Genomic DNA, 19,441 nt, shown 5'->3' with positions numbered 1-19,441 from the left:
TAATTAAAAAAGTGCCTACTTTTTACAATAATTACATTTAAATTCTGACATTTCCATAAGCACTTACTTAAACCTGTAACTGAGAAGGAGATGGATTTTTCCTTTTAAAATAATACCAGTTGCCTGACTCTCCTGCTGATCCTGTGTCACTAATTCTTTTAGCCACAGCCCCTCAACAAGCATGAAGATCAGGATTAGCTGCATGCTTATTTCAGATGTGTGATTCAGCCACTACTGCAGCCAAAGAGATCAGCAGGACTGCCAAGCAACTGGTATTGTTTAAAAAGAAACATCGATATGCCTCTTTATTTAGGTTCCCTTTAAAGCAAACCTCCGGTGCAAAAATAAAACCTACACTATCAGCATAGGCAACCAACAACTGGCAATTTCTTGAGTGACGAGCAATCGTTTCTGCAATCTTGTGACGTGGGTACAGGCATGTGATTACGTGAATGATGCTTACTGACGTACGGCGATAACAGTCAGCACGGTGGCGTAGTGGTTAGCGCTCTCGTGCCTTACAGTGCTGGGTCCCCGGTTGGAATCTCAGCCAGGTCAACATCTGCAAGGAGTTTGTATGTTCTTCCCTTGTCTGTGTGGGTTTCCTCCAGACACTCAGGTTTCCTCCTACATCCCAAAACATACAGAGATGAGATAATTGGCTTCCCTCTAAATTGGCGCTAGACTACAATACATCCACTACAGGGTACATAGACATATGACTAGGGTAGGGATTAGATTGTGAGCCCCTCTGAGGGACAGTTGAGTGACAAGACAATAAACTCTGTACAGTGATGCGGAAGATGGTGTTATATAAATACTATATAATAATGACTGTCACACCGATCGGAACTTAAAGATCCCCAACGACTCCACGCTGCGATCACTTGACTTCTCTTCGTGTCTCATGACATCACGTGTACTCACACACAGGCGGATGGATCGGCGAACACTTATCGAGGGAAGCCACTGGGATCCATTTTCCTTGGTCATCAGGTGAGTATTCAATGGTTTGCCGTGAGTCAGCCACAGAGCCGGGACAAGGTCCTCCAGCACCCAAGGCTGAGACACCAAAGTGCGCCCCTCCATCCCTCCCACCCCAGCAGTCACACACTGATTGTTATTAGACTAAGAGGCACCCCAGGGCCCACAACCTCCCCAACACCTTAATCTCTAGTTATCTGGCTTGCAGTCACTGCCATGTATCCCCTTTTCTTATTTCTTTCTGCTTCAAACACAATTAGGAATGACAGCTGAATGAATTCTGCGCCCCCTCCTACACTGCGCCCTGAGGCTGGAGCCTCTCCAGCCTATGCCTCGGCACGGCCCTGGTCAGCCAAAATTACAATCGAAGGTGCTGGTAAAATATGTTGCGTGTATGGCCTGCTGTTTCAGCAACATTAGAGAGTGGTGTCCAGCTGTGAAAAAAAAATCGGTAATGTCATATTTGTAAGCCCGGCATTGACAAATGTTATGTCCCATTTAAAAAAAAAAAAGGGAAAAAAAAGGTTACTTTATGGAACCATCTATGTACAGTATATTTTTCCATCAGTCTCTGGCCAGAGTGTCTCTCTGACTGCGCGGAGCTGAGATTTCTCTTGCGTTGAATATTTATGAGTCCCGTTCTGTTATGATAATGTCCTGTGTGCCCCCCCCATCTGTTCCCCATTTCCTGTCTGCTACACCCCATGTGCGGTATGGATATTACCTGGGCCTCGCCCCACATCCTCCTCCCTGACCCGCCGCTGACATCTGGCCGCCGCTATCTGTGACGGGCCTAATCGCTAGCAGTTCTGTGCCGTTTCCCTCTAGCCTCCCGATGTCTACGAGCCCCCAGGCCTTTTTGACCCTCACACCTTTCAGGTTTTTTATAGGCCCCTCTCTCCCTTTTTTTCAGGCCACTTGTAAACTCATTATAAGAATGTCCCCTGGGCTGTTTCCAATAAAGTGGGCCTTTTTTTCCCATGTCGATGTCTGGTCGCTTGGCCTGCGTTTACTTCTCTAGCACAATTTATGTGAAAAGTTCCGGGTGGGCTCCTTAGTTTCTTTCCCCTGTTTAATACGAGGGAAAGGGGGGGATGTCTAGAACAGTTCAAAGCGACACAGGAGCACCTTCTGACCTCAAAGGTATCGTGGCGTGGAGCCTCGTTTATTGACATCTGCGCAATCCTGCACACAATCGTTTGTTTCCAAACACGGAGGAATTCTGTTATTGCAGATTGTTATTGTCCCGATTATATAGATAATGAGGGACATTAAATAAAATGCTCACACGGTGCAGAGCAGCACCTTTCTACACGCGAGGCGACTTTTATTAAAAGGTGATTTTCGGTCAGCGCAAATCTGCTTTTCGGATTGAATTTTAGTGCTCGCTGTGTTTGTAAATGTGTTTTTTTACAGATCGGTGGATATCAGCTCTCAGGGCACAGTAATGCGAGAAACAGGGAGGTCATTGTTACCACTGATTCCTTGCAATTTCACAGGCATTTTTTGCATTTATTTTTTTTCCGTTTTCGGCAAAGCATATTGTAATTAAAAACATGTGAGATATCAAAAAAAAATGTTCGACCACTATTTTTACCGTGCACCAGTAATATTGTCTGTATTTAAATGACAAGTTCCCAAAGTACAGTTTATCTGCTCTGAAAGCTGCCATTGCATTTTATTGCATAGCTGCTGTATTTATGTATTAATCTATCTAGTGATCACTTCTTGGCTCTTTCTGCTTCTCAGCTTAGTGCAGCTTAGTTTTGGCAGTTTGCTTAACCTACTAATATTATAAATGGGAAAGTTCGGATGTTCGAATGTTTGTTACTCGATCACGCAACAATGGCTGAGCGGATTTGAATGAAATTTGGCACACACATAGTACATTACCTGGAATAAAGTATAGGATACTTTTTATTCCCATAACCAAAAAGTGGGTGGAGACAAATACAAATTTCACAGGGAAAATGTAAACGGCAGTCATTCTTACACTGTTAACCTTCCTGGCGGTAAGCCCGAGCTGAGCTCGGGCTATGCCGCCGGAAGGCACCGCTCAGGCCCCGCTGGGCCGATTTGCATAATTTTTTTTTGCTGCACGCAGCTAGCACTTTGCTAGCTGCGTGCAGTGCCCGATCGCCGCCGCTACCCGCCGATCCGCCGCTATCCGTCGCGCCGCAGCCGCCCCCCCCCCAGACCCCGTGCGCTGCCTGGCCAATCAGTGCCAGGCAGCTCTATGGGGTGGATAGGAATCCCCTTTGACGTCACGACGTCGATGACGTCGGTGACGTCATCCCGCCCCGTCGCCATGGCGACGGGGGAAGTCCTCCAGGAGATCCCGTTCTTTGAACGGGATCTCCTGATCGCCAATCGCCGGAGGCGATCGGAGGGGCTGGGGGGATGCCGCTGAGCAGCGGCTATCATGTAGCGAGACTTTGTCTCGCTACATGAAAAAAAAAAAAAAATTAAAAAAAAAAGATTTGCTGCCCCCTGGCGATTTTTTAGCAAACCGCCAGGAGGGTTAATGGTAGTGTTCTCAAACGTTGCACAGTTGGTCGTTGGGTGACTGGGATTAATATTTAGAAAAGTGGGTGGAGCCTACAAAAGCCAATCAAAATGTTAGCTCTTTTTGAGCACCTCAGGTGATTACTATTCAGCTTTTCTGTACCTAATCTATATGATGATGATGATTATTCATGTACTATATGATATATAAGATGGTTTATCATGGTTCTAGTGGAGTGGACTCCTTTTAACTGTTTTAAACCCTTGATAGTGATTTTTTGGAAATTTGATAATAAAATTGAGATTCCCCCTTTCATACATATGTATGGTGCTGTTTTTGGGCCATATAGTTCTGCATATGGTTGTGGTTGTTGTTTCTAGGTATTTCTAAGATACTTATTTGAGCACTTTTATATGACAACACGTTTCGAGTCGTAAGCCGCATCCTTAGGTCGAGTATTGTGTCTTTGAGCTAAAGTGCAGCAGTCTTGCTCATGCTGCGAAACACGTTGTTATATAAAAGTGCCCAATAAAGGTTTTTTTCCTTTTTTTTATCAAGCTGAAGGACCACTTAATTATAGGCTACTATAGGCTTTAGGCAGTTACCCACTCCTACAATACTGGACCATCCCTGGCGCCTTGTCCCCTACCCATCTTTTTGAAAAATTCTTCTTTTTGACTTGTACCCACTAGTCTCCTTAACCTTTATAGCAATTTTTGTGACAATGGCACGTATGGGAACTCTGCTATTCACTGCAAGTGGCAAATTGGCATGAAATTATACGAAAATGACGCAACATTACGAATGATTACACAAAATCAATTGAATTTACAAATCGTAATTACGTATCGGCTTCATTGGCAAATTTTAGGCCAAATTTGAATGAGCTAATTATGATCATCACTATCCGCCACTTGTGTGTTACACTTTACTGCAGTTAAACAAAACCTGTAACGAGAAGTTAGTTCCCCTGGGGGGTTACTCACCTCAGGTGGGGGAAGCCTCCGGATCCTATCAAGGCTTCCCCCGTTCTCCTGTGTCTCCTGTGTGCCTCTCCGAACAGCGGGGATGTAAATATTTACCTCCCCGGCTCCAGCGCAGGTGTAGTATCGGCTCTCCACTCGGAGATAGGCAGAAATAGCTGATCGCTGTCGGGCCGCTCTACTGCACAGGCGCAAGTCTCCTGCGCCTGCGCAGTAGAGCGGACCCTACCGAGATTGGCTATTCCCGTCTATTTCCGTGTGGAGAGTCGCAACAGCGCCCTCACTGGGGCCAGGGAAGGTAAATATATCAAGTCTGGTCAGGCTTGTCGGGGGAGGATTCCGGGACACATTGGGGGAGCCAGCACTGGACTGCCTGCAGCTACAGGGGTAGGGGAAGCCTCATTGGGACCCTGAGGCTTCCCCTTACCGAGGTGAGTACCCCCCAGGGGACGTTTTTTTCAGTACAGGGTCTATTAAAGTTAATATATCCCTTGGTGATTGTTCTTCGCAGTTATTCAATGTGATTTAAAAAAACTTTTTTTTCTGGATTAATATGAATGTAACTTCTAGAAGAATGAAACGCCTGTTGTGACGTCTTAGCGGTTATTGCTGTCATGTCTAGGTAAAATCAAACTATTCGCCAATATTTTAGCACTATTTAGGCCAATAGGGTCCTCCCAGGCTTTTGTCCATTCTGGCCACGCTGGGTGTGTCTGTGGATTTATTGCATGTGCTGTCATCCATCTTTGCTATTATTGCTGGACGCAGAAGAGGCAGTCGGCTGGGTGGATTGGCGTTACCTACGGCTCGCTCTGAAATGAGAGGAGAATTCCTAAATTCTATAAGGGGATTATATAGCTGCTTCTTAGCCATGGTAAATACCATAGACCTACCAAACCCTTTCTTCCCGGACAAGCCCCAAAGCAAATGGACCCATCTCATCTCGGTCTTCTCCTCCACGGGGAGCCCATGCGAGCCCACGCCCATCCTGCTCACAGAATCTGGAAAGTTATCAAAAAAAATCTGGGGGTTAATATTAGGAAAAGGATTATGGCTTTATACATTTTTTTGCTGATGACTTTTTGCTTTCCCTTAATAATTCTATATTTACTCTGTTTAAAGTAAACCTGAGAGAGGAGGGACACATTCTTTTTAAATTACTCCGGGCTACTTCCCGCCCCCGTAGCCCTATAGGTCCTTTGGTTTCCTCTGTTGTGCCGCTGAGCCCCTCCAAAAGCTCATGAGCTGGACCAGTTGCAGGCTACTGCACATGCGCAGACTGGGCCAATGTGCCTCCTTGATTGCGCTCCTGTGACCAGGAGTGTTCTGCACATGCACAGTTCATAGAGGCTTGAATGGTGCAAGCGTCAAATACTCCTGACTACAGGAACACGATCGAGGAGGCAGACTGTTGGGGCCATGCATGCGAAGTTGGCGAGCTTTGGGGGGGGGGGGGGGGGGACATCAACACACCATGCAGCAGACTGGGAGATCACTGAAGGACATCTGAGGCTATGGGTGGAAGAATTCTCAGGTAAGTAAAGTAGAAGTTGTTCCCCCCATCTCAGACCTACTTTAATACGGTGAGCAGACCCGTCCTGAACATAAACTTCACCCCCTCAACTGGGAGTCTACTCTTTTGATTGTTGCCAGCAGGTGTCAGCATACTTTGTGCTCCTGCAGTAACTTCTTAAATGACTGAGATGCCAAGCAAGAGGAGTGGAGAGGAAAAGGCACCCTTGTTGGCTGTCTGCACTGCACCACCTCACAAGGAGACCACATTGAGGGCGGCTGAACAGAGGGACGTTCACTGCCTGCTGGATATTATCACGTTAATGAGTCAAGGTTTTTTTTTCCATCCGATACAACGTAAACTCTAAACAACGTTATATGCCATCATATTCTGAGAAATGTCCATGAAGAAACCGAATTTCAGGCGGTGTCCAATTTTGGAGAGATTTATCACTTAATTGCTCGTTTTCCACCCTAAAACAGAAATGTGATCATCCACATCCATTCACACAGCCTGGAGACGTAACAGCTGAGCTTCATGTCTCATGCTCTACGATGTACCGTCTAATCCACTTCACAGAGCCCGGAAAACAACACTGGTCGGCTTCTGCTCCAAAATATCACGCCAAAACTGCAGGTCTGTAAAATTAAGGAACAGTAATGAGGAGAAAGTTTTCAGCCAACAAATAAAAATTCCTCTCAAGTCAAAAATGATTATCTATCCGGTAGGGTCTTCTCGGTTTTCCACATTACGGTAAGGCCATGCCGTCTGTGCCAAACCAAAGTCATCTTTCTGTCTCGTAACTCACTGTTGCCATGCTAATGTAACGGAAGTCTTCTTCTGAGAGGAAGCCGTCCCGGGATGGAGAGTTCTCTTCTCAGATGCCGAACGTACGCGTCATTATATTTATGACGCTGACATAAATAACATAAAATAATATGGCTGCCATCTGGTTTCAGTTCCCTGTATTATTAACATGGCTATTTACTTGTGAAAGCAAATTGCTTCGGACGGTGTCATCTCAACAAATGTTCAGGCAGGTCATGTCTCTGTTCTAGAGGTCTACTCGGGCTACTGCAATGTACTCTAATTCCCCCATGAGCTCTCACTGCTGCTTAAAGTGTATTTAAACTTATTTTAAGCAACTAAATGGGCAGACATGGTGCCTCTCTGCCCTTTCCTCCTCCCCCCTCTATTTTCTGGCTTTCAGGTTCTGCTATGTGAACCTCCATGTCTCACAGTATCCTCCACATTGCATCCACAGACCACACGATTACTTCAGCGCACTCAGCACACAAGGGAACGCAATAAGCAGGTGTCTAATAGATGCCTGTGTTAATTATCAGTAATGGGGTGCACAAGTGGTGATTTGGGCTAGTAGACAATCGTCTACTAGGTAGTAATCAGCGGCGGCTCCAGCTTCAGATTTTTGGGGGGCTGAAAAGGGGCAAAATGGCTGGCAGGCGGGGCTCACGGGGCAGTCAAAAATGGGTAGGGGGCATCATGTTCGAGGAAATTTGCGCTGCGGTGAAAAAATGGGCGTGGTCATGATTTCATGTGGGCGGGGCTAACTGTAATGTAGTTATACCAGCTAATGTAGTTACATAAAAAATATGAAGTAAATGCACATAATGAAAGACAGCGTTTCCCCAGTAAATGCATGTAATGAGAGACAGCGTTTCACCACTAAATGCACATAAGAGACAGTGTTTCACCAGTGAATGCATGTAATGACAGACAGCCTTTCACCAGTAAATGCATGTAATTAGAGACAGCATTTCCCCAGTAAATGCACGTCATGACAGACAGCGTTTCACCAGTAAATGCACGTAATGAGTGACAGCGTTTCCCCAGTAAATGCACGTAATGAGAGACAGCGTTTCCCCAGTAAATGCACATAATGACAGACAGCGATTCCCTAGTAAATGCACGTAATGACAGACAGCCTTTCACCAGTAAATGCACATAATGAGAGACAGTGTTTCACCAGTAAATGCACATAATGACAGACAACATTTCCCCAGTAAATCCATGTAATGAGAGACAGCCTTTCACCAGTAAATGCACGTAATGAGAGACAGCGTTTCACCAGTAAATGCACATAATGACAGACAGTGATTCCCTAGTAAATGCACGTAATGACAGACAGCCTTTCACCAGTAAATGCACATAATGAGAGACAGTGTTTCACCAGTAAATGCACATAATGACAGACAACATTTCCCCAGTAAATCCATGTAATGAGAGACAGCCTTTCACCAGTAAATGCACGTAATGAGAGACAGCGTTTCACCAGTAAATGCACATAAGAGACAGCGTTTGACCAGTAAATGCACGTACTGACAGACAGCCTTTCACCAGTAAATGAATGTAATGAGAGACAGCGTTTCACCAGTTAATGCACATAATGACAGACAGCCAGTGTCCCCAGTATAGGTAGCCAGGTGTATAGCTGTCCCCATTATATGTAGCCAGGCATATAGCTGCCCCGGTATAGGTAGCTAGGTGTATAGGTGTCCCCAGTATATGTAGCCAGGTGTATAGCTGTCCCCAGTATATGTAGCCAGGCGTATAGCTGTCCCCAGTATATGTAGCCAGGTGTATAGGTGTCCCCAGTATATGTAGCCAGGTGCATAGTTGTCCCCAGTATATGTAGCCAGGTGTATAGGTGTCCCCAGTATATGTAGCCAGGCATATAGATGTCCCCAGTATATGTAGCCAGGCGTATAGCTGTCCCCAGTATATTTAGCCAGGCGTATAGCTGTCCCCAGTATATGTAGCCAGGCGTATAGGTGTCCCCAGTATATGTAGCCAGGTGTATAGGTGTCCCCAGTATATGTAGCCAGGTATATAGGTGTCCCCAATATATGTAGCCAGGTGTATAGCTGTCCCCAGTATATGTAGCCAGGTGTATAGCTGTCCCCAGTATATGTAGCCAGGTGTATAGTTGTCCCCAGTATATGTAGCCAGGTGTATAGTTGTCCCCAGTATATGTAGCCAGGTGTATAGCTGTCCCCAGTATTTGTTTCCAGGCATATAGCTGTCTCCAGTGTATGTAGCCAGGCGTATAGCTGTCCCCAGTATATGTAGCCAGGGGTATATGTCCGCAGTATATGTAGCCAGGAGTATAGTTGTCCCCAGTATATGTAGCCAGGCATATAGCTGTCTCCAGTATATGTAGCCAGGTGTATAGATGTCCCCAGTATATGTAGCCAGGCGTATAGCTGTCCCCAGTATATGTAGCCAGGCGTATAGCTGTCCCCAGTATATGTAGCCAGGTGTATAGGTGTCCCCAGTATATGTAGCCAGGCGTATAGGTGTCCCCAGTGTATGTAGCCAGGCGTATAGTTGTCCCCAGTATATGTAACCAGGTGTATAGCTGTCCCCAGTATATGTAGCCAGGCGTATAGCTGTCCCCAGTATATGTAGCCAGGCATATAGCTGTCCCCAGTATATGTAGCCAGGCGTATAGCTGTCCCCAGTATATGTAGCCAGGTGTATAGGTGTCCCCAGTATATGTAGCCAGGGGTCTATGTCCCCAGTATATGTAGCCAGGTGTATAGCTGTCCCCAGTATATGTAGCCAGGAGTATAGCTGTTCCCAGTATATGTAGCCAGGCGTATAGCTGTTTCACTATATGTAGCCAGGCATATAGTTGTCCCTTGTATATGTGTCCCCAGTATATGTAGTCAGGTGTATATGTGTCCCCAGTATATGTAGTCAGGTGTATAGTTGTCCCCAGTACATGTAGCCAGGACTTACTGTGTCCTCAGGGCCCAGTATAGCCAGGTATATAGCCCCTCCCAAAAGCCCCCCGCAGGGTTGCCAAGAGCCAGAGCCCTCTGGTCTAGACTTGACCAGAATAGTGGCGTACAGATCTCTGTCCTGCGCTGGGAAGAGAGGAAGTGTTCTGCCGCCGGCAACCGCTCATATCTGGAGGGGGGAGCAAGAAAGAGGGGGAGCCAGAAGGTGAGGGAAGGGGGCGGAGACGTCCCCCCTTCCCCACCGCTGTGCCCATCGCTCACTCTTCTCTCTCCGCTGCCACCCCACCTGCTTGAGGGCTCTGGCTCTTGGCAACCCTGCGGGGGGCTGTTGGGGGGGCTGACAGCTTGTCAGCTGGGGCTTAAGCCTGGATAAGCCCCAGTGTAGCGCCGCCACTGGTAGTAATTAATGGTTGTAGCCAATCGTAGACAATTGGCTACAACTATCGAAAGTTTTGGTGCCAGGGTTACAAGGTTAGTTTTGGGCACTTATTGGGAGGTTAGAGTTATGGATTAGGTGGGGAGGTGTTAAGGTTAGGCACTTCTGGGGGTGGGGGGGGGGGGGGGAAGGGGATGAGTTAGGCATTAGGTGGGGGGAAAGGGTTAGGGTTAGGTATCTAAAGCAGAAGGTTTAATTGAGAATGGGTGCTGGGTACTGCAACCGAAATTACCAATATTTCAATATTTTATTACTAGTGCCCAACTCATGCAGCACCGCCACAAAATGCACTCACGTAATTCTGCTTTGGACCATTCCATTGGCAGCATCAGACTGGTGGCAATAGGAAGTACCTCCCCCACCAAAAAAAAAAAAAAAGATAGCAGATGGTAATGCTAAGTTATTATTATTATTGCATTAGCCTCTGTCTAACATTGCTGTGATCAAGGTAGGTTCAGTTCCATTATAAGTACAGCTGCTACAAGGTGTTCACCACTAACTTTTGTTATACTTTAAGACTGGGTACACACAGTGCCAGAGTGGTACCATATCCTTATTGCATAGATGCACTGTACTACTAGCAGGGACCCCTGCTGCCTCCAGCCCCACAACACTCAACCATTATTGCTCCCTGCTGCCTCAGGTTCCTCAACCATTACTGCTCCCTGCTGCCTCAGGTCCCTTAACCATTACTGCTCCCTGCTGCCTCTGGTCCCTCAACCATTACTGCTCCCTGCTGCCTCTGGTCCCTCAACCATTACTGCTCCCTGCTGCCTCGGGTCTCTCAACCATTACTGCTCCCTGGTGCCTCTGGTCCAGGGCCGTTTCTTGGGCAGTGCAGGCAGGGCAACCGCCCTGGTCGCAGACCGGCAAGTAGAAGAAGGGGGCGCAGGTAGAAGGACATAACCGCTAGGAAGCTGGTGCTTCGTGGTGCAGCCAAATGGAAGACGAAAGACGATTACCAGCGCAATCACCTTCCTTGACTCCTCCCAGGCTGCCTGCGTCATCATCACGTCACTGACACCTGATGTCCTGTAGCGGTACTGCAGGCTTTCCAGGCTCTCTTTGCCTGTGTGTTCTCCTGGTCCCTGCTTCCTCCTGGATGAGTGGCTGGTCACTAGTAAGTAGGCCGATTTAGTTATGACCTGTGGCTGTGTGACTGTCCCTAAAGAGTAAGGGTTCGCAAGTCCACGAGGGGACTTGCAAAATTGCACCCTCGCCCTGGGTGCAATTTAGCTTAGAAACTGCCCTGCTCTGGTCCCATCCTATTTCACCAGCACAGACCCAGCTGCCTCTTGCCCCATATCCTCCTGCCATGGTTGACCTCTGCTACCTCCACTCTGATTCTGCTGCATTGTGACAAATCTCTACCGCCTCCTCTGCCTGGGGGGATTACATTCTAGCAAGCGATAGTGTGGCTAAGCACATGAGGATGATCTTACAGCCAATGAATTATCCTAAATCCCTGATCCCTCTTGGCCCGGGGAATGGAGGAACAGTCTGAACCAGAGAAAAAAAAGGAACTGTAGTCAAAACATTTTCAGAATGCGGTGGTGGCGAAAGAGTCACCTCCAATGTAATAATTGCTTTCTGGTGATGGCTGGAAAATCGTAAATCTCCCTGGCCTTTACTCTATCTGTTCTCTGTCCAGTTCTGAGCAGACCCAGACTGATAATCCCGGGTGTCTCTCCTGAAGCTTTTCAAGATTTCCATCAGTGAGTTCCTTCCATGCTGATACATGAGCAACGGCACAGCTCTAACGCCGTGTCTACCAGCGGATTACCAACGTGGAGCACGGACGAGGATCATGGCTCTTTACTGTGATATTAGATATACGCTTCTGAGGAACTTGCTGTTCATACGTTTCTGTGTGCTGCCTTGATAACTGTTGAAACAATGATGTGAGACTTATGAAGGAGTTTTTTGTTTTAGAGGTTACGTCAAGAATATTTATCCTTACTTACAAAGACAAATCTTTTATTCAGAAGACACCCAGGTCAACCTTTCACCTTCCACTAGGGCCATTATTGCTGGAGTTCTCAACCAATGTGACTAGTTTGGAATACTTTATTTAGAAGATACCTAGGTCAACATTTTCGCGTCCACTATAGCCATTCATCATTGGAGTCCATGACTAATGACTAGCTTGGAATATTTTATTTAGAGGATGCTCAGGTGAACATTTCCCTTTCCACTATGGTAATTCATTGTTGGAGTCCTGGACCAATGACTAACTTGGAATCCTTTATTTATAGGACACTCAGGTCAACATTTTCCTAAGCCTATTTATTGTTTGAATCCTAGACCAATGACTAGCTTAGAATCTTTAATTTAGACGATAGCAAGGTCAACATTTCCTGTTCCACTAAGGCCATTCATTGTTGGAGTCCAGACTAGCCTGGAATTGCTCCAATCAAAATGGGCAGCAAGTATGGCTCATAGCCAAGGTGCATACAATTTGCATTCAATTATCTGCATATCCTTAACCATCTATGGTAATGACATGCCAACACTTTAGATTCTAGAATAATAACACATTTAGGCAAGTTAATGTTCCCATGAATTTTTAACATTCTAGAACACCGGGCAAACCCTTGACCATGTGAAAGAGAGAAAAGGGCTGCAGTGTGGTTAGTTAGAACACAATGGTAAAATTCACTGTACAGTGGTAAAATGACCATGTGCAGGGAGTGGATGGGACTTTTACCAGTACTTCTGTCAGGTAGGCAGCGCACGATGTGCAATTACAGTAGTCGCACAATCCGCACTACCTACCTGATGGAAGTACCAGTATAACGGAAGTACCTAAAACTTAAAAGGGGCAGTTGAGGAGGAAAGAGGGGCAGGAGTAAATGCCTGTGACAAAAAGACAGTGCCTCCAAAAAAGGAAATTTTTATAAGGTGTTCTTCAGGTAACTAGGTTACTATACATAGATGGATGACCCCAAGATAGACAAAAACAGCGCAGGTAAATTTTGCTGCACCGTGTGCCACCATAATATGAAATACGGCTATAGCTGCACTCAGATAGTAATTTGGGCGTTGTCAAAATACGGCACCCAAATTACTATAAACGCAGCGTAATTCAGCCACCAGAAATAGCTGGAAGCCGAATTACGTCTTCCCATTGAGTTCACAGTGGCCTGGAGGGAGAATAGTAATTAACGCCACCAGGAACAGGGTGAGACATTTTTCGGCTTTGCCTTGGGCCCAAATTTCCCAGCGCCTTAATTACAAGTATGGGGCTTACCCATGCTTTTACCTGCCAAGCAGCTGTGGTTTGACCACCACTTGACTGCTTTATTTGCAATCGAAAAGGGTCATCCAGATGTGCATTTTGGTGGTGATCAACAAGACAGTTATTGTGCAGGTGAAACAGTTGCATGTAACATTTGGGAGGCAGTTACCACTCAATCAGAAGTTACTAAATTGAGAAAAGCGTTGTTCAAATTCTCGGACAATGCCCCCACCAGCCACCACCAGCTGCAAGGTGGGAGGTGGTGAATCCATTGCTGTCGGCTGGTGGACTACTCCCACTGAAGTTCAAAGGTTCTTCTATGTTCTCCAACTTCAACTCAATGACACACTGAAACTTGGGGGTAGCATGGGAGCCTTGAATAAGGACACACATCCAGAAAGTAAATCAGAGTCCCGCCGGCTATATAATTGAGGCAATCCTTCCTCTCGTTCCTCGCTCTTCCACCACCAGTTCCCAGACATAACCTTTTAGCACGGCGTATTTTCCTGAATATTAAACATGTTTACTGTGGATACCGCAAACTTAGCAACACCTTGGACAATGCGGAGGGCTGGGATTGGAGGTTCTCTCATTTCTGTGAAATGTCCTTCCCCGAGGGGGAGAAAGTAACTCCACAGATGTAATGTTATATAAACATCTTCAGGAGTCCATCTATGGTGTTGTGTTCCTTCAGGGCCCCTCTGCGTTAATTGATCAATGCACATCGGCCGGTTCATCCATCCCGGGTAATGATGTTATTACTGCGGTAGCTGCTCTGGTATTTCCTCGCTGGATAAAACCATGTAAGAGGAATAAATGAATTTAAATGATACCTGAGACTTAAATGACTATGGCCTCTGATGAAAACTCTCTTATACCTGAGTTCCAGGCAGACAGATACAGTGCCCAGATTATGGTAATTATTATTATATTCCATGACGCTGTATGGAAAATATTTTACGGATGAGTAATTGGACAAACAAAAGCATTACAGATCGATGCAGTGTTGAGTGAACAAGTTGTGATCGGGCACTGGGCAAATCCTGATGCAAACAGGCATGTCCTGCGAACATAAGTTTGACCGTGTATTCACAGTTCTGCCAGTGGTCACAGTGTACTCACAGTGCTGCCAGTGGTCACAGTGTACTCACAGTGCTGCCAGTGGTCACAGTGTTGTCCCAGTTCTGTCAGTGGTCACAGTGTACTCACAGTGCTGCCAGTGGTCACAGTGTACTCACGGTGCTGCCAGTGGTCACTGTCCCAGTCCTATCAGTGGTCACAATGTACTCCCAGTGCTGTCATTGGTCACAGTGTTGTCCCAGTTCTGTCAGTGGTCACATTGTACTCCTAGTGCTGTTGTCTCAGTCCTGTCAGTGCTCACTGTGTGCTTTCAGTGCTGTCAGTGGCCACAGTGTTGTCCTAGTTCTATCAGTGCTCACTGTGTGCTCCACGTGCTGTAAGTGGTCACAGTGTTGTCCTAGTTCTGTCAGCAGTCACAGTGTACTCCCAGTGCTGTCAGTGATCACAGTCTATTGCCAGTTCTGTCAGTGGTCACATTGTACTCCCAGTGCTGTCAGTGGTCACATTGTACTCCCAGTGCTGTCAGTGATCACAGTGTACTCCCAGTGCTGTCAGTGATCACAGTGTACTCCCAGTGCTGTCAGTGGTCACATTGCACTCCCAGTGCTGTCTGTGGTCACAGTGTACTCCCAGTGCTGTCAGTGATCACAGTCTACTGCTAGTGCTGTCAGGGGTCACATTGTACTCCCAGTGCTGTCAGCAGTCACAGTGTACTCCCAGTGCTGTCAGCAGTCACAGTGTACTCCCAGTGCTGTCAGCAGTCACAGTATACTCCCAGTGCTGTCAGTGATCACAGTCTATTGCCAGTTCTGTCAGTGGTTGCAGTGTCTCCCAGTGCTGTCAGTGATCACAGTGTACTCCCAGTGCTGTCAGTGATCACAGTGTACTCCCAGTGCTGTCAGTGATCACAGTGTACTCCCAGTGCTGTCAGTGGTCACAGTGTACTCCCAGTGCTGTCAGTGGTCACAGTGTACTCCCAGTGCTGTCAGTGGTCACAGTGGTGTCCCAGTCCTGTCAGTGGTCACACTGTACTCCCAGTGCTTTCGGTGGTCAATGTTCGCTCCCAGTGCTGTCAGTAGCCACAAACATGGGTAAGTGTAAGGATCTGTAACTCTGACAAGGACAAAATTGTGTTGGCTGGACTTCAGAGCATTTCCAAAACAGCAGGGCTAGTGGGGTTTTCCTTATGTTGGTCAGTACCAAGAGGTAAAGGAAGGACAATTGCCCAATGTTCATTGATGCACAAGGAAAGTGAAGACTTGCCCACATATGGGACAGGGCATTGCACCTTGCTGTCTTTGGGGGCTGTGTAGGCTCACACCAGTCAGAGAGCCCATGCTGACCTCAGTTCATCATCATGGAGCAGTGTAGAAAAAGATGACCTAGTGTGGTGAGTGAAGTTTTCTTTGGCTCCGAAATCCCCTAGATCTCAATCCAGTCAAGAATCTGTGGGATGTGCTGGATTAACTAGACCAATTCACGGAGGACCCACCTCACAGCTTCCTCAAAGGACTTGCTGCTAACATTGTAATGCCAGATAACACAGGACACCATCAGAGGTCTCATGGAGTCCATGGCTTGATTGTTCGAAGGAGAAACCACTGGGTAGCAGGCCCTGCCACAAGGTGGCCCAAGGCTGCAGAGGGCGAAGCTTCCTTTCCTCCAATACAAGTGTTCTCCCTCCAAAGCAGATGTTGTTGTAGCCATATTTGTGGGAAGAGGCATGGCAGGTGCACTGTTTTTGGGGTTCATGGTGGTTGTATTTCTGTGACCCATGGCTGATGGATCCTGTGGCTGTGAGGGGTCACAGATGAAAGGGAAGGATAAAGGCAGTGTGAATGTAGGAGAGACACAAAGTGTATCTGTAGTTATGTCCCTAGACAGTGGGGACGTCTACAATAACATAGTAACATAGTTACCGGTGAGCTGGATACAGGGTGAGCCAAATGAGGCCAAAACCACATGCTTTGAAAATAAGATATCCACCCATCAAGGTCAACCAGAAGAGAAAAAAAACAACCTTAACCTGCACATATCCCAGATCATCCAGGGGAAGGCAAAAAACCTTACAAGGCTAATTGCCTTAAAGAGACTCTGAAGTCTCCAGAAAACGCAGTTCTTATGTCACAATGTTGTTAGACATGAATGCCCCCTCTGAAACGCTGCATCCCCACGGTTAAAATCTCAATTAATCATCCTCGGGGGGAGATGTGGGCAGTGCTTCCGCATAGAGGCAGAGCTTTGAGCAGTAGCTCTGCCTCTCCTCCGTCAATCTGCATGGATCACCACCTCTCCCCCACCGCTCTCTTTCTTCTTTCACTAAAAGGGGCAGGGGAGAGGTGGCGATCAGCGCTGATTGACGCGCATGGAGGCAGAGCTACAGCCAAAAGCTCTGCCTCCCCGGGCAGCAAAATCCAGGACCAGAAAAGTCATGGATTTTTGCCCTGTGGTTTTGAGGGGATTCATTGAGATTTCAGCTGCAGGGATGCGGCGTTTCAGAGTGGGCATACATGCCTAACAACATAGTAACATAGTAACATAAAAACTGTGTTTTCTGGAGGCTTTAGAGTCTCTTTAAAAGGGCCAATTAGCTTAAAAGGGAAAAATTCCTCCAACTGTCATATAAATTCCTAGATCAACTCTCTTGGGAATTACCTAGTAATTATAGCCGTGGATGCCCTTCAGTGCAAGAAAAGCATCATAACCCTCTTTAAATGCAAATATAGAGTTTGCCATAACTACTTCCTGAGATACAAAATTCCATATTTTAACCACTCTCACTGTGAAGGACCCCTTTCTAAATAGAGGGAAAAAACGGTTTTCCTCCATACGCAGATCATGTCTCCTTGTCCGTTGTACAACCCTAAGGACAAAAAGTTCATCTGCCTCAGGTGCCTCCCCCCATCTTAACTGTTGCTCTCCAGGGCAGGGCCGAGGCAGAGGCGAGAGAGGCTCGAGCCTCAGGGCGCAGTGTAGGAGGGGGGCGCAATACTTACTCAGCTATTATTCCCCTATTGTGTCTGAAGCAGAGAGAAATAAAAAAAGGGGATACATGGCAGTGACTGCAAGCCAGATACCTAGAGATGAAGGTGTTGGGGGCCCTGGGGCACCTCTTAGTAATAGCAATCAGTGTGTAACGGCTGGGGGGTGGGAGGGATGGAGGGGCGCACTTTGGGGTCTCCGCCTTGGGTGCTGGAGGATCTTGTCAGGGCTCTGCTCCAGGGCTTCTGCAGAGTCTTTGGAAGAGTATCATCATCTGTGCTGGAGGGCAGGTGAGTCACTACACTGCCAAAGACTCTGCAGGGGCCCCAGGGAGCACAGTTAAGTTGGGAGGTGATTGGGAGGGAGGGTCAGCAGCTGGCTCAGGAGGAAAATTTGGCTGCAACAAAGGGCCCTTAACGCTGCTTTTTGGTTGGGGGGGGGGGGGTCTGTTGGAGGCCCCGAGCTAACTTTGCCCGGGGGCCCCATTGTTAGTAGAACTGGCCCTGCTTTTCTATAGTGTCAAAAATGTACAGAGAGGTGGAGTATCCCAGCACTAATCAAATAAAGAAGTTTGTATTGAAAGGTATCTGGTGGATGAGATTCGGGTGACGAATCTCGGGGAGCGGGATGGAAAAACAGAGAACACCAGAAACACCAAATAGTGTTTTATTTTCAGGCAACATGATAACAAATGAAACAAATACTACTTAAAAAAACTGGGTTGCTGATAGAATACCCAGCACCTAGGAAATCGCCTTTGGAAGGAGTTGGATCGCACTCCAAAAAATAAAGAACCCGCTGGATAAATACATTTTTAATACCTGCAGTCTAAATGAAGACTCAGGGGTGTAACTAGCGGGGAGCAGTCCTTGCAACCGCAGGGGAGGCCCAAGCTGTAAGGGGGCCCCAACTACAGCAAAGTCCTCGTTATCCGGAAATCAGGCAACCAGAAGTCTTAGCTAATCGGCATGCCTGAGTGACAACAGGGATTTTGCTTTTGGTGGGTTTTGGGGCTTTTTAAATACTGCAATACTAAATAGCCTCCAGTGACATGTAGCATCCTTCCTGCAGCGGCTAGTTTTGGGTGCGAAGATTCCGATGTCCACACTTGTTTTATGACTCTTGCAGTGCAGCGCTGATGACGTCAGCGGAGGTGCGTTGGAGCGCATGAGAAGCTGACCCGGAAGCCGACCTGCAGCGGAGAAGACCGCGAGCCACCGGAGCTGCGGCAAAGGCCCAGGACAGCTGCCAGGGGCCGGAGGAAGCCCCAGGTAAGTGGATTTTTGTTTTTCATTTACCCTGGATGTACAGTGGGTTGCAAAAGTATTCGGCCCCCTTGAAGTTTTCCACATTTTGTCACATTACTGCCACAAACATGAATCCATGTTATTGGAATTCCACGTGAAAGACCAATACAAAGTGGTGTACATGTGAGAAGTGGATCGAAAATCATACATGATTCCAAACATTTTTTACAAATAAATAACTGCAAAGTGGGGTGTGCGTAATTATTCAGCCCCCTGAGTCAATACTTTGTAGAACCACCTTTTGCTGCAATTACAGCTGCCAGTCTTTTAGGGTATGTCTCTACCAGCTTTGCACATCTAAAGACTGAAATCCTTGCCCATTCTTCTTTGCAAAACAGCTCCAGCTCAGTCAGATTAGATGGACAGCGTTTGTGATCAGCAGTTTTCAGATCTTGCCACAGATTCTCGATTGGATTTAGATCTGGACTTTGACTGGGCCATTCTAACACATAGATATGTTTTGTTTTAAACCATTCCATTGTTGCCCTGGCTATATCTTTAGGGTCATTGTCCTGCTGGAAGGTGAACCTCTGCCCCAGTCTTAAGTCTTTTGCAGTCTCCAAGAGGTTTTCTTCCAAGTTTGCCCTGTATTTGGCTCCATCCATCTTCCCATCAACTCTGACCAGCTTCCCTATCCCTGCTGAAGAG

Source organism: Hyperolius riggenbachi, chromosome 1, assembly GCF_040937935.1.
Source record: "Hyperolius riggenbachi isolate aHypRig1 chromosome 1, aHypRig1.pri, whole genome shotgun sequence".
Lineage (NCBI taxonomy): Eukaryota > Metazoa > Chordata > Amphibia > Anura > Hyperoliidae > Hyperolius > Hyperolius riggenbachi.
The sequence above is the reverse complement of the archived record's forward strand: the minus strand, read 5'-3'. Positions refer to the sequence as shown.